At 46.0% G+C, this 17,356-nt stretch overlaps 40 non-coding genes across 40 annotated transcripts; all 40 read right to left on the reverse strand.

The window, feature by feature from the left end:
• Positions 1 to 265: 265 nt before the first annotated feature.
• On the reverse strand, positions 266 to 381 carry LOC142761548 (U5 spliceosomal RNA). Its single transcript, XR_012883727.1, has one exon. It is a non-coding gene; the product is annotated as a U5 spliceosomal RNA (small nuclear RNA).
• A 314-nt stretch (positions 382 to 695) lies between these two features.
• LOC142761549 (U5 spliceosomal RNA) lies at positions 696 to 811 on the reverse strand. The gene has a single exon (XR_012883728.1). It is a non-coding gene; the product is annotated as a U5 spliceosomal RNA (small nuclear RNA).
• A 314-nt stretch (positions 812 to 1,125) lies between these two features.
• On the reverse strand, positions 1,126 to 1,241 carry LOC142761551 (U5 spliceosomal RNA). The gene has a single exon (XR_012883729.1). It is a non-coding gene; the product is annotated as a U5 spliceosomal RNA (small nuclear RNA).
• A 314-nt stretch (positions 1,242 to 1,555) lies between these two features.
• LOC142761552 (U5 spliceosomal RNA) lies at positions 1,556 to 1,671 on the reverse strand. Its single transcript, XR_012883730.1, has one exon. It is a non-coding gene; the product is annotated as a U5 spliceosomal RNA (small nuclear RNA).
• Positions 1,672 to 1,985: 314 nt separating this feature from the next.
• Positions 1,986 to 2,101, reverse strand: LOC142761554 (U5 spliceosomal RNA). Its single transcript, XR_012883731.1, has one exon. It is a non-coding gene; the product is annotated as a U5 spliceosomal RNA (small nuclear RNA).
• A 314-nt stretch (positions 2,102 to 2,415) lies between these two features.
• On the reverse strand, positions 2,416 to 2,531 carry LOC142761555 (U5 spliceosomal RNA). Its single transcript, XR_012883732.1, has one exon. It is a non-coding gene; the product is annotated as a U5 spliceosomal RNA (small nuclear RNA).
• Positions 2,532 to 2,844: 313 nt separating this feature from the next.
• Positions 2,845 to 2,961, reverse strand: LOC142646517 (U5 spliceosomal RNA). Its single transcript, XR_012847450.1, has one exon. It is a non-coding gene; the product is annotated as a U5 spliceosomal RNA (small nuclear RNA).
• A 314-nt stretch (positions 2,962 to 3,275) lies between these two features.
• LOC142761556 (U5 spliceosomal RNA) lies at positions 3,276 to 3,391 on the reverse strand. The gene has a single exon (XR_012883733.1). It is a non-coding gene; the product is annotated as a U5 spliceosomal RNA (small nuclear RNA).
• A 314-nt stretch (positions 3,392 to 3,705) lies between these two features.
• On the reverse strand, positions 3,706 to 3,821 carry LOC142761557 (U5 spliceosomal RNA). The gene has a single exon (XR_012883734.1). It is a non-coding gene; the product is annotated as a U5 spliceosomal RNA (small nuclear RNA).
• Positions 3,822 to 4,135: 314 nt separating this feature from the next.
• On the reverse strand, positions 4,136 to 4,251 carry LOC142646515 (U5 spliceosomal RNA). The gene has a single exon (XR_012847448.1). It is a non-coding gene; the product is annotated as a U5 spliceosomal RNA (small nuclear RNA).
• A 314-nt stretch (positions 4,252 to 4,565) lies between these two features.
• On the reverse strand, positions 4,566 to 4,681 carry LOC142646536 (U5 spliceosomal RNA). The gene has a single exon (XR_012847469.1). It is a non-coding gene; the product is annotated as a U5 spliceosomal RNA (small nuclear RNA).
• Positions 4,682 to 4,995: 314 nt separating this feature from the next.
• LOC142646483 (U5 spliceosomal RNA) lies at positions 4,996 to 5,111 on the reverse strand. Its single transcript, XR_012847418.1, has one exon. It is a non-coding gene; the product is annotated as a U5 spliceosomal RNA (small nuclear RNA).
• A 314-nt stretch (positions 5,112 to 5,425) lies between these two features.
• LOC142761558 (U5 spliceosomal RNA) lies at positions 5,426 to 5,541 on the reverse strand. Its single transcript, XR_012883735.1, has one exon. It is a non-coding gene; the product is annotated as a U5 spliceosomal RNA (small nuclear RNA).
• Positions 5,542 to 5,855: 314 nt separating this feature from the next.
• LOC142646516 (U5 spliceosomal RNA) lies at positions 5,856 to 5,971 on the reverse strand. Its single transcript, XR_012847449.1, has one exon. It is a non-coding gene; the product is annotated as a U5 spliceosomal RNA (small nuclear RNA).
• Positions 5,972 to 6,285: 314 nt separating this feature from the next.
• On the reverse strand, positions 6,286 to 6,401 carry LOC142646537 (U5 spliceosomal RNA). Its single transcript, XR_012847470.1, has one exon. It is a non-coding gene; the product is annotated as a U5 spliceosomal RNA (small nuclear RNA).
• Positions 6,402 to 6,715: 314 nt separating this feature from the next.
• LOC142646484 (U5 spliceosomal RNA) lies at positions 6,716 to 6,831 on the reverse strand. The gene has a single exon (XR_012847419.1). It is a non-coding gene; the product is annotated as a U5 spliceosomal RNA (small nuclear RNA).
• Positions 6,832 to 7,145: 314 nt separating this feature from the next.
• On the reverse strand, positions 7,146 to 7,261 carry LOC142646495 (U5 spliceosomal RNA). The gene has a single exon (XR_012847429.1). It is a non-coding gene; the product is annotated as a U5 spliceosomal RNA (small nuclear RNA).
• Positions 7,262 to 7,575: 314 nt separating this feature from the next.
• Positions 7,576 to 7,691, reverse strand: LOC142761559 (U5 spliceosomal RNA). The gene has a single exon (XR_012883736.1). It is a non-coding gene; the product is annotated as a U5 spliceosomal RNA (small nuclear RNA).
• Positions 7,692 to 8,005: 314 nt separating this feature from the next.
• Positions 8,006 to 8,121, reverse strand: LOC142761560 (U5 spliceosomal RNA). The gene has a single exon (XR_012883737.1). It is a non-coding gene; the product is annotated as a U5 spliceosomal RNA (small nuclear RNA).
• A 314-nt stretch (positions 8,122 to 8,435) lies between these two features.
• LOC142761561 (U5 spliceosomal RNA) lies at positions 8,436 to 8,551 on the reverse strand. The gene has a single exon (XR_012883738.1). It is a non-coding gene; the product is annotated as a U5 spliceosomal RNA (small nuclear RNA).
• A 314-nt stretch (positions 8,552 to 8,865) lies between these two features.
• On the reverse strand, positions 8,866 to 8,981 carry LOC142761562 (U5 spliceosomal RNA). The gene has a single exon (XR_012883739.1). It is a non-coding gene; the product is annotated as a U5 spliceosomal RNA (small nuclear RNA).
• Positions 8,982 to 9,295: 314 nt separating this feature from the next.
• Positions 9,296 to 9,411, reverse strand: LOC142761563 (U5 spliceosomal RNA). Its single transcript, XR_012883740.1, has one exon. It is a non-coding gene; the product is annotated as a U5 spliceosomal RNA (small nuclear RNA).
• Positions 9,412 to 9,725: 314 nt separating this feature from the next.
• Positions 9,726 to 9,841, reverse strand: LOC142761564 (U5 spliceosomal RNA). The gene has a single exon (XR_012883741.1). It is a non-coding gene; the product is annotated as a U5 spliceosomal RNA (small nuclear RNA).
• Positions 9,842 to 10,155: 314 nt separating this feature from the next.
• Positions 10,156 to 10,271, reverse strand: LOC142761565 (U5 spliceosomal RNA). Its single transcript, XR_012883742.1, has one exon. It is a non-coding gene; the product is annotated as a U5 spliceosomal RNA (small nuclear RNA).
• Positions 10,272 to 10,577: 306 nt separating this feature from the next.
• Positions 10,578 to 10,693, reverse strand: LOC142761566 (U5 spliceosomal RNA). The gene has a single exon (XR_012883743.1). It is a non-coding gene; the product is annotated as a U5 spliceosomal RNA (small nuclear RNA).
• Positions 10,694 to 11,007: 314 nt separating this feature from the next.
• Positions 11,008 to 11,123, reverse strand: LOC142646493 (U5 spliceosomal RNA). The gene has a single exon (XR_012847427.1). It is a non-coding gene; the product is annotated as a U5 spliceosomal RNA (small nuclear RNA).
• A 303-nt stretch (positions 11,124 to 11,426) lies between these two features.
• LOC142761567 (U5 spliceosomal RNA) lies at positions 11,427 to 11,542 on the reverse strand. Its single transcript, XR_012883744.1, has one exon. It is a non-coding gene; the product is annotated as a U5 spliceosomal RNA (small nuclear RNA).
• Positions 11,543 to 11,856: 314 nt separating this feature from the next.
• LOC142761568 (U5 spliceosomal RNA) lies at positions 11,857 to 11,972 on the reverse strand. Its single transcript, XR_012883745.1, has one exon. It is a non-coding gene; the product is annotated as a U5 spliceosomal RNA (small nuclear RNA).
• A 314-nt stretch (positions 11,973 to 12,286) lies between these two features.
• Positions 12,287 to 12,402, reverse strand: LOC142646539 (U5 spliceosomal RNA). Its single transcript, XR_012847471.1, has one exon. It is a non-coding gene; the product is annotated as a U5 spliceosomal RNA (small nuclear RNA).
• A 314-nt stretch (positions 12,403 to 12,716) lies between these two features.
• Positions 12,717 to 12,832, reverse strand: LOC142761569 (U5 spliceosomal RNA). The gene has a single exon (XR_012883746.1). It is a non-coding gene; the product is annotated as a U5 spliceosomal RNA (small nuclear RNA).
• A 303-nt stretch (positions 12,833 to 13,135) lies between these two features.
• Positions 13,136 to 13,251, reverse strand: LOC142761570 (U5 spliceosomal RNA). The gene has a single exon (XR_012883747.1). It is a non-coding gene; the product is annotated as a U5 spliceosomal RNA (small nuclear RNA).
• Positions 13,252 to 13,565: 314 nt separating this feature from the next.
• LOC142761571 (U5 spliceosomal RNA) lies at positions 13,566 to 13,681 on the reverse strand. The gene has a single exon (XR_012883748.1). It is a non-coding gene; the product is annotated as a U5 spliceosomal RNA (small nuclear RNA).
• A 303-nt stretch (positions 13,682 to 13,984) lies between these two features.
• On the reverse strand, positions 13,985 to 14,100 carry LOC142761572 (U5 spliceosomal RNA). The gene has a single exon (XR_012883749.1). It is a non-coding gene; the product is annotated as a U5 spliceosomal RNA (small nuclear RNA).
• A 314-nt stretch (positions 14,101 to 14,414) lies between these two features.
• On the reverse strand, positions 14,415 to 14,530 carry LOC142646486 (U5 spliceosomal RNA). Its single transcript, XR_012847421.1, has one exon. It is a non-coding gene; the product is annotated as a U5 spliceosomal RNA (small nuclear RNA).
• Positions 14,531 to 14,844: 314 nt separating this feature from the next.
• On the reverse strand, positions 14,845 to 14,960 carry LOC142761479 (U5 spliceosomal RNA). The gene has a single exon (XR_012883661.1). It is a non-coding gene; the product is annotated as a U5 spliceosomal RNA (small nuclear RNA).
• A 314-nt stretch (positions 14,961 to 15,274) lies between these two features.
• LOC142646532 (U5 spliceosomal RNA) lies at positions 15,275 to 15,390 on the reverse strand. Its single transcript, XR_012847465.1, has one exon. It is a non-coding gene; the product is annotated as a U5 spliceosomal RNA (small nuclear RNA).
• Positions 15,391 to 15,704: 314 nt separating this feature from the next.
• LOC142761573 (U5 spliceosomal RNA) lies at positions 15,705 to 15,820 on the reverse strand. Its single transcript, XR_012883750.1, has one exon. It is a non-coding gene; the product is annotated as a U5 spliceosomal RNA (small nuclear RNA).
• A 314-nt stretch (positions 15,821 to 16,134) lies between these two features.
• LOC142761574 (U5 spliceosomal RNA) lies at positions 16,135 to 16,250 on the reverse strand. The gene has a single exon (XR_012883751.1). It is a non-coding gene; the product is annotated as a U5 spliceosomal RNA (small nuclear RNA).
• A 314-nt stretch (positions 16,251 to 16,564) lies between these two features.
• LOC142761575 (U5 spliceosomal RNA) lies at positions 16,565 to 16,680 on the reverse strand. Its single transcript, XR_012847361.1, has one exon. It is a non-coding gene; the product is annotated as a U5 spliceosomal RNA (small nuclear RNA).
• A 314-nt stretch (positions 16,681 to 16,994) lies between these two features.
• LOC142646425 (U5 spliceosomal RNA) lies at positions 16,995 to 17,110 on the reverse strand. The gene has a single exon (XR_012847362.1). It is a non-coding gene; the product is annotated as a U5 spliceosomal RNA (small nuclear RNA).
• Positions 17,111 to 17,356: the final 246 nt, after the last annotated feature.

The following is a 17,356-nucleotide window of genomic DNA, read 5'->3' on the forward strand; positions in this document are numbered from 1 at the left end:
GTTAGCCCAGGGAGACCACCCGTAAGGGGGATAAAAACACAGACAGCACATACAAGAAACAATACATATGTTTCCCAGGCTCCTCTCTTCTTTTGGCTGCCACTTGGCAGCTTTCACTTGTTATCCACCCCGGCAACACAGTGCATAAACAAGTTTGCTTCTCAACGGAATGAGGCCATCCATGTTGTCAATATGCAAATTCAGCCACTTTCAAGCCAACTGGAGCCAGAAATACACTCTTTCTGCTTTTCAACCTGAACAAGAAAACCCCAGCAAGCTGGAGCATGCAAAAATTGCTACAAAACTCAGTTTTGCTCCTCTCCACGGAAATCTTTAGTAAAAGGCGAAAGATTTATGCGTTCTGAAGAGAAACCAGAGTACTAAGGGACAAACTCTTCCTCCTTTCCTCACGCCATGGCCGCAGTCCTGTGTTAGCCCAGGGAGACCACCCGTAAGGGGGATAAAAACACAGACAGCACATACAAGAAACAATACATATGTTTCCCAGGCTCCTCTCTTCTTTTGGCTGCCACTTGGCAGCTTTCACTTGTTATCCACCCCGGCAACACAGTGCATAAACAAGTTTGCTTCTCAACGGAAGGAGGCCATCCATGTTGTCAATATGCAAATTCAGCCACTTTCAAGCCAACTGGAGCCAGAAATACACTCTTTCTGCTTTTCAACCTGAACAAGAAAACCCCAGCAAGCTGGAGCATGCAAAAATTGCTACAAAACTCAGTTTTGCTCCTCTCCACGGAAATCTTTAGTAAAAGGCGAAAGATTTATGCGTTCTGAAGAGAAACCAGAGTACTAAGGGACAAACTCTTCCTCCTTTCCTCACGCCATGGCCGCAGTCCTGTGTTAGCCCAGGGAGACCACCCGTAAGGGGGATAAAAACACAGACAGCACATACAAGAAACAATACATATGTTTCCCAGGCTCCTCTCTTCTTTTGGCTGCCACTTGGCAGCTTTCACTTGTTATCCACCCCGGCAACACAGTGCATAAACAAGTTTGCTTCTCAACGGAAGGAGGCCATCCATGTTGTCAATATGCAAATTCAGCCACTTTCAAGCCAACTGGAGCCAGAAATACACTCTTTCTGCTTTTCAACCTGAACAAGAAAACCCCAGCAAGCTGGAGCATGCAAAAATTGCTACAAAACTCAGTTTTGCTCCTCTCCACGGAAATCTTTAGTAAAAGGCGAAAGATTTATGCGTTCTGAAGAGAAACCAGAGTACTAAGGGACAAACTCTTCCTCCTTTCCTCACGCCATGGCCGCAGTCCTGTGTTAGCCCAGGGAGACCACCCGTAAGGGGGATAAAAACACAGACAGCACATACAAGAAACAATACATATGTTTCCCAGGCTCCTCTCTTCTTTTGGCTGCCACTTGGCAGCTTTCACTTGTTATCCACCCCGGCAACACAGTGCATAAACAAGTTTGCTTCTCAACGGAAGGAGGCCATCCATGTTGTCAATATGCAAATTCAGCCACTTTCAAGCCAACTGGAGCCAGAAATACACTCTTTCTGCTTTTCAACCTGAACAAGAAAACCCCAGCAAGCTGGAGCATGCAAAAATTGCTACAAAACTCAGTTTTGCTCCTCTCCACGGAAATCTTTAGTAAAAGGCGAAAGATTTATGCGTTCTGAAGAGAAACCAGAGTACTAAGGGACAAACTCTTCCTCCTTTCCTCACGCCATGGCCGCAGTCCTGTGTTAGCCCAGGGAGACCACCCGTAAGGGGGATAAAAACACAGACAGCACATACAAGAAACAATACATATGTTTCCCAGGCTCCTCTCTTCTTTTGGCTGCCACTTGGCAGCTTTCACTTGTTATCCACCCCGGCAACACAGTGCATAAACAAGTTTGCTTCTCAACGGAAGGAGGCCATCCATGTTGTCAATATGCAAATTCAGCCACTTTCAAGCCAACTGGAGCCAGAAATACACTCTTTCTGCTTTTCAACCTGAACAAGAAAACCCCAGCAAGCTGGAGCATGCAAAAATTGCTACAAAACTCAGTTTTGCTCCTCTCCACGGAAATCTTTAGTAAAAGGCGAAAGATTTATGCGTTCTGAAGAGAAACCAGAGTACTAAGGGACAAACTCTTCCTCCTTTCCTCACGCCATGGCCGCAGTCCTGTGTTAGCCCAGGGAGACCACCCGTAAGGGGGATAAAAACACAGACAGCACATACAAGAAACAATACATATGTTTCCCAGGCTCCTCTCTTCTTTTGGCTGCCACTTGGCAGCTTTCACTTGTTATCCACCCCGGCAACACAGTGCATAAACAAGTTTGCTTCTCAACGGAAGGAGGCCATCCATGTTGTCAATATGCAAATTCAGCCACTTTCAAGCCAACTGGAGCCAGAAATACACTCTTTCTGCTTTTCAACCTGAACAAGAAAACCCCAGCAAGCTGGAGCATGCAAAAATTGCTACAAAACTCAGTTTTGCTCCTCTCCACGGAAATCTTTAGTAAAAGGCGAAAGATTTATGCGTTCTGAAGAGAAACCAGAGTACTAAGGGACAAACTCTTCCTCCTTTCCTCACGCCATGGCCGCAGCCCTGTGTTAGCCCAGGGAGACCACCCGTAAGGGGGATAAAAACACAGACAGCACATACAAGAAACAATACATATGTTTCCCAGGCTCCTCTCTTCTTTTGGCTGCCACTTGGCAGCTTTCACTTGTTATCCACCCCGGCAACACAGTGCATAAACAAGTTTGCTTCTCAACGGAAGGAGGCCATCCATGTTGTCAATATGCAAATTCAGCCACTTTCAAGCCAACTGGAGCCAGAAATACACTTTCTGCTTTTCAACCTGAACAAGAAAACCCCAGCAAGCTGGAGAGCATGCAAAAATTGCTACAAAACTCAGTTTTGCTCCTCTCCACGGAAATCTTTAGTAAAAGGCGAAAGATTTATGCGTTCTGAAGAGAAACCAGAGTACTAAGGGACAAACTCTTCCTCCTTTCCTCACGCCATGGCCGCAGTCCTGTGTTAGCCCAGGGAGACCACCCGTAAGGGGGATAAAAACACAGACAGCACATACAAGAAACAATACATATGTTTCCCAGGCTCCTCTCTTCTTTTGGCTGCCACTTGGCAGCTTTCACTTGTTATCCACCCCGGCAACACAGTGCATAAACAAGTTTGCTTCTCAACGGAAGGAGGCCATCCATGTTGTCAATATGCAAATTCAGCCACTTTCAAGCCAACTGGAGCCAGAAATACACTCTTTCTGCTTTTCAACCTGAACAAGAAAACCCCAGCAAGCTGGAGCATGCAAAAATTGCTACAAAACTCAGTTTTGCTCCTCTCCACGGAAATCTTTAGTAAAAGGCGAAAGATTTATGCGTTCTGAAGAGAAACCAGAGTACTAAGGGACAAACTCTTCCTCCTTTCCTCACGCCATGGCCGCAGTCCTGTGTTAGCCCAGGGAGACCACCCGTAAGGGGGATAAAAACACAGACAGCACATACAAGAAACAATACATATGTTTCCCCGGCTCCTCTCTTCTTTTGGCTGCCACTTGGCAGCTTTCACTTGTTATCCACCCCGGCAACACAGTGCATAAACAAGTTTGCTTCTCAACGGAAGGAGGCCATCCATGTTGTCAATATGCAAATTCAGCCACTTTCAAGCCAACTGGAGCCAGAAATACACTCTTTCTGCTTTTCAACCTGAACAAGAAAACCCCAGCAAGCTGGAGCATGCAAAAATTGCTACAAAACTCAGTTTTGCTCCTCTCCACGGAAATCTTTAGTAAAAGGCGAAAGATTTATGCGTTCTGAAGAGAAACCAGAGTACTAAGGGACAAACTCTTCCTCCTTTCCTCACGCCATGGCCGCAGTCCTGTGTTAGCCCAGGGAGACCACCCGTAAGGGGGATAAAAACACAGACAGCACATACAAGAAACAATACATATGTTTCCCAGGCTCCTCTCTTCTTTTGGCTGCCACTTGGCAGCTTTCACTTGTTATCCACCCCGGCAACACAGTGCATAAACAAGTTTGCTTCTCAACGGAAGGAGGCCATCCATGTTGTCAATATGCAAATTCAGCCACTTTCAAGCCAACTGGAGCCAGAAATACACTCTTTCTGCTTTTCAACCTGAACAAGAAAACCCCAGCAAGCTGGAGCATGCAAAAATTGCTACAAAACTCAGTTTTGCTCCTCTCCACAGAAATCTTTAGTAAAAGGCGAAAGATTTATGCGTTCTGAAGAGAAACCAGAGTACTAAGGGACAAACTCTTCCTCCTTTCCTCACGCCATGGCCGCAGTCCTGTGTTAGCCCAGGGAGACCACCCGTAAGGGGGATAAAAACACAGACAGCACATACAAGAAACAATACATATGTTTCCCCGGCTCCTCTCTTCTTTTGGCTGCCACTTGGCAGCTTTCACTTGTTATCCACCCCGGCAACACAGTGCATAAACAAGTTTGCTTCTCAACGGAAGGAGGCCATCCATGTTGTCAATATGCAAATTCAGCCACTTTCAAGCCAACTGGAGCCAGAAATACACTCTTTCTGCTTTTCAACCTGAACAAGAAAACCCCAGCAAGCTGGAGCATGCAAAAATTGCTACAAAACTCAGTTTTGCTCCTCTCCACGGAAATCTTTAGTAAAAGGCGAAAGATTTATGCGTTCTCAAGAGAAACCAGAGTACTAAGGGACAAACTCTTCCTCCTTTCCTCACGCCATGGCCGCAGTCCTGTGTTAGCCCAGGGAGACCACCCGTAAGGGGGATAAAAACACAGACAGCACATACAAGAAACAATACATATGTTTCCCAGGCTCCTCTCTTCTTTTGGCTGCCACTTGGCAGCTTTCACTTGTTATCCACCCCGGCAACACAGTGCATAAACAAGTTTGCTTCTCAACGGAAGGAGGCCATCCATGTTGTCAATATGCAAATTCAGCCACTTTCAAGCCAACTGGAGCCAGAAATACACTCTTTCTGCTTTTCAACCTGAACAAGAAAACCCCAGCAAGCTGGAGCATGCAAAAATTGCTACAAAACTCAGTTTTGCTCCTCTCCACGGAAATCTTTAGTAAAAGGCAAAAGATTTATGCGTTCTGAAGAGAAACCAGAGTACTAAGGGACAAACTCTTCCTCCTTTCCTCACGCCATGGCCGAGGTCCTGTGTTAGCCCAGGGAGACCACCCGTAAGGGGGATAAAAACACAGACAGCACATACAAGAAACAATACATATGTTTCCCAGGCTCCTCTCTTCTTTTGGCTGCCACTTGGCAGCTTTCACTTGTTATCCACCCCGGCAACACAGTGCATAAACAAGTTTGCTTCTCAACGGAAGGAGGCCATCCATGTTGTCAATATGCAAATTCAGCCACTTTCAAGCCAACTGGAGCCAGAAATACACTCTTTCTGCTTTTCAACCTGAACAAGAAAACCCCAGCAAGCTGGAGCATGCAAAAATTGCTACAAAACTCAGTTTTGCTCCTCTCCACGGAAATCTTTAGTAAAAGGCGAAAGATTTATGCGTTCTGAAGAGAAACCAGAGTACTAAGGGACAAACTCTTCCTCCTTTCCTCACGCCATGGCCGCAGTCCTGTGTTAGCCCAGGGAGACCACCCGTAAGGGGGATAAAAACACAGACAGCACATACAAGAAACAATACATATGTTTCCCAGGCTCCTCTCTTCTTTTGGCTGCCACTTGGCAGCTTTCACTTGTTATCCACCCCGGCAACACAGTGCATAAACAAGTTTGCTTCTCAACGGAAGGAGGCCATCCATGTTGTCAATATGCAAATTCAGCCACTTTCAAGCCAACTGGAGCCAGAAATACACTCTTTCTGCTTTTCAACCTGAACAAGAAAACCCCAGCAAGCTGGAGCATGCAAAAATTGCTACAAAACTCAGTTTTGCTCCTCTCCACAGAAATCTTTAGTAAAAGGCGAAAGATTTATGCGTTCTGAAGAGAAACCAGAGTACTAAGGGACAAACTCTTCCTCCTTTCCTCACGCCATGGCCGCAGTCCTGTGTTAGCCCAGGGAGACCACCCGTAAGGGGGATAAAAACACAGACAGCACATACAAGAAACAATACATATGTTTCCCCGGCTCCTCTCTTCTTTTGGCTGCCACTTGGCAGCTTTCACTTGTTATCCACCCCGGCAACACAGTGCATAAACAAGTTTGCTTCTCAACGGAAGGAGGCCATCCATGTTGTCAATATGCAAATTCAGCCACTTTCAAGCCAACTGGAGCCAGAAATACACTCTTTCTGCTTTTCAACCTGAACAAGAAAACCCCAGCAAGCTGGAGCATGCAAAAATTGCTACAAAACTCAGTTTTGCTCCTCTCCACGGAAATCTTTAGTAAAAGGCGAAAGATTTATGCGTTCTCAAGAGAAACCAGAGTACTAAGGGACAAACTCTTCCTCCTTTCCTCACGCCATGGCCGCAGTCCTGTGTTAGCCCAGGGAGACCACCCGTAAGGGGGATAAAAACACAGACAGCACATACAAGAAACAATACATATGTTTCCCAGGCTCCTCTCTTCTTTTGGCTGCCACTTGGCAGCTTTCACTTGTTATCCACCCCGGCAACACAGTGCATAAACAAGTTTGCTTCTCAACGGAAGGAGGCCATCCATGTTGTCAATATGCAAATTCAGCCACTTTCAAGCCAACTGGAGCCAGAAATACACTCTTTCTGCTTTTCAACCTGAACAAGAAAACCCCAGCAAGCTGGAGCATGCAAAAATTGCTACAAAACTCAGTTTTGCTCCTCTCCACGGAAATCTTTAGTAAAAGGCAAAAGATTTATGCGTTCTGAAGAGAAACCAGAGTACTAAGGGACAAACTCTTCCTCCTTTCCTCACGCCATGGCCGAGGTCCTGTGTTAGCCCAGGGAGACCACCCGTAAGGGGGATAAAAACACAGACAGCACATACAAGAAACAATACATATGTTTCCCAGGCTCCTCTCTTCTTTTGGCTGCCACTTGGCAGCTTTCACTTGTTATCCACCCCGGCAACACAGTGCATAAACAAGTTTGCTTCTCAACGGAAGGAGGCCATCCATGTTGTCAATATGCAAATTCAGCCACTTTCAAGCCAACTGGAGCCAGAAATACACTCTTTCTGCTTTTCAACCTGAACAAGAAAACCCCAGCAAGCTGGAGCATGCAAAAATTGCTACAAAACTCAGTTTTGCTCCTCTCCACGGAAATCTTTAGTAAAAGGCGAAAGATTTATGCGTTCTGAAAAGAAACCAGAGTACTAAGGGACAAACTCTTCCTCCTTTCCTCACGCCATGGCCGCAGTCCTGTGTTAGCCCAGGGAGACCACCCGTAAGGGGGATAAAAACACAGACAGCACATACAAGAAACAATACATATGTTTCCCAGGCTCCTCTCTTCTTTTGGCTGCCACTTGGCAGCTTTCACTTGTTATCCACCCCGGCAACACAGTGCATAAACAAGTTTGCCTCTCAACGGAAGGAGGCCATCCATGTTGTCAATATGCAAATTCAGCCACTTTCAAGCCAACTGGAGCCAGAAATACACTCTTTCTGCTTTTCAACCTGAACAAGAAAACCCCAGCAAGCTGGAGCATGCAAAAATTGCTACAAAACTCAGTTTTGCTCCTCTCCACGGAAATCTTTAGTAAAAGGCGAAAGATTTATGCGTTCTGAAGAGAAACCAGAGTACTAAGGGACAAACTCTTCCTCCTTTCCTCACGCCATGGCCGCAGTCCTGTGTTAGCCCAGGGAGACCACCCGTAAGGGGGATAAAAACACAGACAGCACATACAAGAAACAATACATATGTTTCCCAGGCTCCTCTCTTCTTTTGGCTGCCACTTGGCAGCTTTCACTTGTTATCCACCCCGGCAACACAGTGCATAAACAAGTTTGCTTCTCAACGGAAGGAGGCCATCCATGTTGTCAATATGCAAATTCAGCCACTTTCAAGCCAACTGGAGCCAGAAATACACTCTTTCTGCTTTTCAACCTGAACAAGAAAACCCCAGCAAGCTGGAGCATGCAAAAATTGCTACAAAACTCAGTTTTGCTCCTCTCCACGGAAATCTTTAGTAAAAGGCGAAAGATTTATGCGTTCTGAAGAGAAACCAGAGTACTAAGGGACAAACTCTTCCTCCTTTCCTCACGCCATGGCCGCAGTCCTGTGTTAGCCCAGGGAGACCACCCGTAAGGGGGATAAAAACACAGACAGCACATACAAGAAACAATACATATGTTTCCCAGGCTCCTCTCTTCTTTTGGCTGCCACTTGGCAGCTTTCACTTGTTATCCACCCCGGCAACACAGTGCATAAACAAGTTTGCTTCTCAACGGAAGGAGGCCATCCATGTTGTCAATATGCAAATTCAGCCACTTTCAAGCCAACTGGAGCCAGAAATACACTCTTTCTGCTTTTCAACCTGAACAAGAAAACCCCAGCAAGCTGGAGCATGCAAAAATTGCTACAAAACTCAGTTTTGCTCCTCTCCACGGAAATCTTTAGTAAAAGGCGAAAGATTTATGCGTTCTGAAGAGAAACCAGAGTACTAAGGGACAAACTCTTCCTCCTTTCCTCACGCCATGGCCGCAGTCCTGTGTTAGCCCAGGGAGACCACCCGTAAGGGGGATAAAAACACAGACAGCACATACAAGAAACAATACATATGTTTCCCAGGCTCCTCTCTTCTTTTGGCTGCCACTTGGCAGCTTTCACTTGTTATCCACCCCGGCAACACAGTGCATAAACAAGTTTGCTTCTCAACGGAAGGAGGCCAACCATGTTGTCAATATGCAAATTCAGCCACTTTCAAGCCAACTGGAGCCAGAAATACACTCTTTCTGCTTTTCAACCTGAACAAGAAAACCCCAGCAAGCTGGAGCATGCAAAAATTGCTACAAAACTCAGTTTTGCTCCTCTCCACGGAAATCTTTAGTAAAAGGCGAAAGATTTATGCGTTCTGAAGAGAAACCAGAGTACTAAGGGACAAACTCTTCCTCCTTTCCTCATGCCATGGCCGCAGTCCTGTGTTAGCCCAGGGAGACCACCCGTAAGGGGGATAAAAACACAGACAGCACATACAAGAAACAATACATATGTTTCCCAGGCTCCTCTCTTCTTTTGGCTGCCACTTGGCAGCTTTCACTTGTTATCCACCCCGGCAACACAGTGCATAAACAAGTTTGCTTCTCAACGGAAGGAGGCCATCCATGTTGTCAATATGCAAATTCAGCCACTTTCAAGCCAACTGGAGCCAGAAATACACTCTTTCTGCTTTTCAACCTGAACAAGAAAACCCCAGCAAGCTGGAGCATGCAAAAATTGCTACAAAACTCAGTTTTGCTCCTCTCCACGGAAATCTTTAGTAAAAGGCGAAAGATTTATGCGTTCTGAAGAGAAACCAGAGTACTAAGGGACAAACTCTTCCTCCTTTCCTCACGCCATGGCCGCAGTCCTGTGTTAGCCCAGGGAGACCACCCGTAAGGGGGATAAAAACACAGACAGCACATACAAGAAACAATACATATGTTTCCCAGGCTCCTCTCTTCTTTTGGCTGCCACTTGGCAGCTTTCACTTGTTATCCACCCCGGCAACACAGTGCATAAACAAGTTTGCTTCTCAACGGAAGGAGGCCATCCATGTTGTCAATATGCAAATTCAGCCACTTTCAAGCCAACTGGAGCCAGAAATACACTCTTTCTGCTTTTCAACCTGAACAAGAAAACCCCAGCAAGCTGGAGCATGCAAAAATTGCTACAAAACTCAGTTTTGCTCCTCTCCACGGAAATCTTTAGTAAAAGGCGAAAGATTTATGCGTTCTGAAGAGAAACCAGAGTACTAAGGGACAAACTCTTCCTCCTTTCCTCACGCCATGGCCGCAGTCCTGTGTTAGCCCAGGGAGACCACCCGTAAGGGGGATAAAAACACAGACAGCACATACAAGAAACAATACATATGTTTCCCAGGCTCCTCTCTTCTTTTGGCTGCCACTTGGCAGCTTTCACTTGTTATCCACCCCGGCAACACAGTGCATAAACAAGTTTGCTTCTCAACGGAAGGAGGCCATCCATGTTGTCAATATGCAAATTCAGCCACTTTCAAGCCAACTGGAGCCAGAAATACACTCTTTCTGCTTTTCAACCTGAACAAGAAAACCCCAGCAAGCTGGAGCATGCAAAAATTGCTACAAAACTCAGTTTTGCTCCTCTCCACGGAAATCTTTAGTAAAAGGCGAAAGATTTATGCGTTCTGAAGAGAAACCAGAGTACTAAGGGACAAACTCTTCCTCATGCCATGGCCGCAGTCCTGTGTTAGCCAAGGGAGACCACCCGTAAGGGGGATAAAAACACAGACAGCACATACAAGAAACAATACATATGTTTCCCAGGCTCCTCTCTTCTTTTGGCTGCCACTTGGCAGCTTTCACTTGTTATCCACCCCGGCAACACAGTGCATAAACAAGTTTGCTTCTCAACGGAAGGAGGCCATCCATGTTGTCAATATGCAAATTCAGCCACTTTCAAGCCAACTGGAGCCAGAAATACACTCTTTCTGCTTTTCAACCTGAACAAGAAAACCCCAGCAAGCTGGAGCATGCAAAAATTGCTACAAAACTCAGTTTTGCTCCTCTCCACGGAAATCTTTAGTAAAAGGCGAAAGATTTATGCGTTCTGAAGAGAAACCAGAGTACTAAGGGACAAACTCTTCCTCCTTTCCTCACGCCATGGCCGCAGTCCTGTGTTAGCCCAGGGAGACCACCCGTAAGGGGGATAAAAACACAGACAGCACATACAAGAAACAATACATATGTTTCCCAGGCTCCTCTCTTCTTTTGGCTGCCACTTGGCAGCTTTCACTTGTTATCCACCCCGGCAACACAGTGCATAAACAAGTTTGCTTCTCAACGGAAGGAGGCCATCCATGTTGTCAATATGCAAATTCAGCCACTTTCAAGCCAACTGGAGCCAGAAATACACTCTTTCTGCTTTTCAACCTGAACAAGAAAACCCCAGCAAGCTGGAGCATGCAAAAATTGCTACAAAACTCAGTTTTGCTCCTCTCCACGGAAATCTTTAGTAAAAGGCGAAAGATTTATGCGTTTTGAAAAGAAACCAGAGTACTAAGGGACAAACTCTTCCTCCTTTCCTCACGCCATGGCCGCAGTCCTGTGTTAGCCCAGGGAGACCACCCGTAAGGGGGATAAAAACACAGACAGCACATACAAGAAACAATACATATGTTTCCCAGGCTCCTCTCTTCTTTTGGCTGCCACCACTTGTTATCCACCCCGGCAACACAGTGCATAAACAAGTTTGCTTCTCAACGGAAGGAGGCCATCCATGTTGTCAATATGCAAATTCAGCCACTTTCAAGCCAACTGGAGCCAGAAATACACTCTTTCTGCTTTTCAACCTGAACAAGAAAACCCCAGCAAGCTGGAGCATGCAAAAATTGCTACAAAACTCAGTTTTGCTCCTCTCCACGGAAATCTTTAGTAAAAGGCGAAAGATTTATGCGTTCTGAAGAGAAACCAGAGTACTAAGGGACAAACTCTTCCTCCTTTCCTCATGCCATGGCCGCAGTCCTGTGTTAGCCCAGGGAGACCACCCGTAAGGGGGATAAAAACACAGACAGCACATACAAGAAACAATACATATGTTTCCCAGGCTCCTCTCTTCTTTTGGCTGCCACTTGGCAGCTTTCACTTGTTATCCACCCCGGCAACACAGTGCATAAACAAGTTTGCTTCTCAACGGAAGGAGGCCATCCATGTTGTCAATATGCAAATTCAGCCACTTTCAAGCCAACTGGAGCCAGAAATACACTCTTTCTGCTTTTCAACCTGAACAAGAAAACCCCAGCAAGCTGGAGCATGCAAAAATTGCTACAAAACTCAGTTTTGCTCCTCTCCACGGAAATCTTTAGTAAAAGGCGAAAGATTTATGCGTTCTGAAGAGAAACCAGAGTACTAAGGGACAAACTCTTCCTCCTTTCCTCACGCCATGGCCGCAGTCCTGTGTTAGCCCAGGGAGACCACCCGTAAGGGGGATAAAAACACAGACAGCACATACAAGAAACAATACATATGTTTCCCAGGCTCCTCTCTTCTTTTGGCTGCCACTTGGCAGCTTTCACTTGTTATCCACCCCGGCAACACAGTGCATAAACAAGTTTGCTTCTCAACGGAAGGAGGCCATCCATGTTGTCAATATGCAAATTCAGCCACTTTCAAGCCAACTGGAGCCAGAAATACACTCTTTCTGCTTTTCAACCTGAACAAGAAAACCCCAGCAAGCTGGAGCATGCAAAAATTGCTACAAAACTCAGTTTTGCTCCTCTCCACAGAAATCTTTAGTAAAAGGCAAAAGATTTATGTGTTCTGAAGAGAAACCAGAGTACTAAGGGACAAACTCTTCCTCCTTTCCTCACGCCATGGCCGCAGTCCTGTGTTAGCCCAGGGAGACCACCCGTAAGGGGGATAAAAACACAGACAGCACATACAAGAAACAATACATATGTTTCCCAGGCTCCTCTCTTCTTTTGGCTGCCACTTGGCAGCTTTCACTTGTTATCCACCCCGGCAACACAGTGCATAAACAAGTTTGCTTCTCAACGGAAGGAGGCCATCCATGTTGTCAATATGCAAATTCAGCCACTTTCAAGCCAACTGGAGCCAGAAATACACTCTTTCTGCTTTTCAACCTGAACAAGAAAACCCCAGCAAGCTGGAGCATGCAAAAATTGCTACAAAACTCAGTTTTGCTCCTCTCCACGGAAATCTTTAGTAAAAGGCGAAAGATTTATGCGTTCTGAAGAGAAACCAGAGTACTAAGGGACAAACTCTTCCTCCTTTCCTCACGCCATGGCCGCAGTCCTGTGTTAGCCCAGGGAGACCACCCGTAAGGGGGATAAAAACACAGACAGCACATACAAGAAACAATACATATGTTTCCCAGGCTCCTCTCTTCTTTTGGCTGCCACCACTTGTTATCCACCCCGGCAACACAGTGCATAAACAAGTTTGCTTCTCAACGGAAGGAGGCCATCCATGTTGTCAATATGCAAATTCAGCCACTTTCAAGCCAACTGGAGCCAGAAATACACTCTTTCTGCTTTTCAACCTGAACAAGAAAACCCCAGCAAGCTGGAGCATGCAAAAATTGCTACAAAACTCAGTTTTGCTCCTCTCCACGGAAATCTTTAGTAAAAGGCGAAAGATTTATGCGTTCTGAAGAGAAACCAGAGTACTAAAGGACAAACTCTTCCTCCTTTCCTCACGCCATGGCCGCAGTCCTGTGTTAGCCCAGGGAGACCACCCGTAAGGGGGATAAAAACACAGACAGCACATACAAGAAACAATACATATGTTTCCCAGGCTCCTCTCTTCTTTTGGCTGCCACTTGGCAGCTTTCACTTGTTATCCACCCCGGCAACACAGTGCATAAACAAGTTTGCTTCTCAACGGAAGGAGGCCATCCATGTTGTCAATATGCAAATTCAGCCACTTTCAAGCCAACTGGAGCCAGAAATACACTCTTTCTGCTTTTCAACCTGAACAAGAAAACCCCAGCAAGCTGGAGCATGCAAAAATTGCTACAAAACTCAGTTTTGCTCCTCTCCACGGAAATCTTTAGTAAAAGGCGAAAGATTTATGCGTTCTGAAGAGAAACCAGAGTACTAAGGGACAAACTCTTCCTCCTTTCCTCACGCCATGGCCACAGTCCTGTGTTAGCCCAGGGAGACCACCCGTAAGGGGGATAAAAACACAGACAGCACATACAAGAAACAATACATATGTTTCCCAGGCTCCTCTCTTCTTTTGGCTGCCACCACTTGTTATCCACCCCGGCAACACAGTGCATAAACAAGTTTGCTTCTCAACGGAAGGAGGCCATCCATGTTGTCAATATGCAAATTCAGCCACTTTCAAGCCAACTGGAGCCAGAAATACACTCTTTCTGCTTTTCAACCTGAACAAGAAAACCCCAGCAAGCTGGAGCATGCAAAAATTGCTACAAAACTCAGTTTTGCTCCTCTCCACGGAAATCTTTAGTAAAAGGCGAAAGATTTATGCGTTCTGAAGAGAAACCAGAGTACTAAGGGACAAACTCTTCCTCCTTTCCTCACGCCATGGCCGCAGTCCTGTGTTAGCCCAGGGAGACCACCCGTAAGGGGGATAAAAACACAGACAGCACATACAAGAAACAATACATATGTTTCCCAGGCTCCTCTCTTCTTTTGGCTGCCACTTGGCAGCTTTCACTTGTTATCCACCCCGGCAACACAGTGCATAAACAAGTTTGCTTCTCAACAGAAGGAGGCCATCCATGTTGTCAATATGCAAATTCAGCCACTTTCAAGCCAACTGGAGCCAGAAATACACTCTTTCTGCTTTTCAACCTGAACAAGAAAACCCCAGCAAGCTGGAGCATGCAAAAATTGCTACAAAACTCAGTTTTGCTCCTCTCCACGGAAATCTTTAGTAAAAGGCAAAAGATTTATGCGTTCTGAAGAGAAACCAGAGTACTAAGGGACAAACTCTTCCTCCTTTCCTCACGCCATGGCCGCAGTCCTGTGTTAGCCCAGGGAGACCACCCGTAAGGGGGATAAAAACACAGACAGCACATACAAGAAACAATACATATGTTTCCCAGGCTCCTCTCTTCTTTTGGCTGCCACTTGGCAGCTTTCACTTGTTATCCACCCCGGCAACACAGTGCATAAACAAGTTTGCTTCTCAACGGAAGGAGGCCATCCATGTTGTCAATATGCAAATTCAGCCACTTTCAAGCCAACTGGAGCCAGAAATACACTCTTTCTGCTTTTCAACCTGAACAAGAAAACCCCAGCAAGCTGGAGCATACAAAAATTGCTACAAAACTCAGTTTTGCTCCTCTCCACGGAAATCTTTAGTAAAAGGCGAAAGATTTATGCGTTCTGAAGAGAAACCAGAGTACTAAGGGACAAACTCTTCCTCCTTTCCTCATGCCATGGCCGCAGTCCTGTGTTAGCCCAGGGAGACCACCCGTAAGGGGGATAAAAACACAGACAGCACATACAAGAAACAATACATATGTTTCCCAGGCTCCTCTCTTCTTATGGCTGCCACTTGGCAGCTTTCACTTGTTATCCACCCCGGCAACACAGTGCATAAACAAGTTTGCTTCTCAACGGAAGGAGGCCATCCATGTTGTCAATATGCAAATTCAGCCACTTTCAAGCCAACTGGAGCCAGAAATACACTCTTTCTGCTTTTCAACCTGAACAAGAAAACCCCAGCAAGCTGGAGCATGCAAAAATTGCTACAAAACTCAGTTTTGCTCCTCTCCACGGAAATCTTTAGTAAAAGGCGAAAGATTTATGCGTTCTGAAGAGAAACCACAGTACTAAGGGACAAACTCTTCCTCCTTTCCTCATGCCATGGCCGCAGTCCTGTGTTAGCCCAGGGAGACCACCCGTAAGGGGGATAAAAACACAGACAGCACATACAAGAAACAATACATATGTTTCCCAGGCTCCTCTCTTCTTTTGGCTGCCACTTGGCAGCTTTCACTTGTTATCCACCCCGGCAACACAGTGCATAAACAAGTTTGCTTCTCAACGGAAGGAGGCCATCCATGTTGTCAATATGCAAATTCAGCCACTTTCAAGCCAACTGGAGCCAGAAATACACTCTTTCTGCTTTTCAACCTGAACAAGAAAACCCCAGCAAGCTGGAGCATGCAAAAATTGCTACAAAACTCAGTTTTGCTCCTCTCCACGGAAATCTTTAGTAAAAGGCGAAAGATTTATGCGTTCTGAAGAGAAACCAGAGTACTAAGGGACAAACTCTTCCTCCTTTCCTCACGCCATGGCCGCAGTCCTGTGTTAGCCCAGGGAGACCACCCGTAAGGGGGATAAAAACACAGACAGCACATACAAGAAACAATACATATGTTTCCCAGGCTCCTCTCTTCTTTTGGCTGCCACTTGGCAGCTTTCACTTGTTATCCACCCCGGCAACACAGTGCATAAACAAGTTTGCTTCTCAACAGAAGGAGGCCATCCATGTTGTCAATATGCAAATTCAGCCACTTTCAAGCCAACTGGAGCCAGAAATACACTCTTTCTGCTTTTCAACCTGAACAAGAAAACCCCAGCAAGCTGGAGCATGCAAAAATTGCTACAAAACTCAGTTTTGCTCCTCTCCACGGAAATCTTTAGTAAAAGGCGAAAGATTTATGCGTTCTGAAGAGAAACCAGAGTACTAAGGGACAAACTCTTCCTCCTTTCCTCACGCCATGGCCGCAGTCCTGTGTTAGCCCAGGGAGACCACCCGTAAGGGGGATAAAAACACAGACAGCACATACAAGAAACAATACATATGTTTCCCAGGCTCCTCTCTTCTTTTGGCTGCCACTTGGCAGCTTTCACTTGTTATCCACCCCGGCAACACAGTGCATAAACAAGTTTGCTTCTCAACGGAAGGAGGCCATCCATGTTGTCAATATGCAAATTCAGCCACTTTCAAGCCAACTGGAGCCAGAAATACACTCTTTCTGCTTTTCAACCTGAACAAGAAAACCCCAGCAAGCTGGAGCATGCAAAAATTGCTACAAAACTCAGTTTTGCTCCTCTCCACGGAAATCTTTAGTAAAAGGCGAAAGATTTATGCGTTCTGAAGAGAAACCAGAGTACTAAGGGACAAACTCTTCCTCCTTTCCTCACGCCATGGCCGCAGTCCTGTGTTAGCCCAGGGAGACCACCCGTAAGGGGGATAAAAACACAGACAGCACATACAAGAAACAATACATATGTTTCCCAGGCTCCTCTCTTCTTTTGGCTGCCACTTGGCAGCTTTCACTTGTTATCCACCCTGGCAACACAGTGCATAAACAAGTTTGCTTCTCAACGGAAGGAGGCCATCCATGTTGTCAATATGCAAATTCAGCCACTTTCAAGCCAACTGGAGCCAGAAATACACTCTTTCTGCTTTTCAACCTGAACAAGAAAACCCCAGCAAGCTGGAGCATGCAAAAATTGCTACAAAACTCAGTTTTGCTCCTCTCCACGGAAATCTTTAGTAAAAGGCGAAAGATTTATGCGTTCTGAAGAGAAACCAGAGTACTAAGGGACAAACTCTTCCTCCTTTCCTCACGCCATGGCCGCAGTCCTGTGTTAGCCCAGGGAGACCACCCGTAAGGGGGATAAAAACACAGACAGCACATACAAGAAACAATACATATGTTTCCCAGGCTCCTCTCTTCTTTTGGCTGCCACTTGGCAGCTTTCACTTGTTATCCACCCCGGCAACACAGTGCATAAACAAGTTTGCTTCTCAACGGAAGGAGGCCATCCATGTTGTCAATATGCA

This window comes from Rhinoderma darwinii, chromosome 4 (genome assembly GCF_050947455.1).
Source record: "Rhinoderma darwinii isolate aRhiDar2 chromosome 4, aRhiDar2.hap1, whole genome shotgun sequence".
Taxonomy (NCBI): Eukaryota; Metazoa; Chordata; class Amphibia; order Anura; family Rhinodermatidae; genus Rhinoderma; species Rhinoderma darwinii.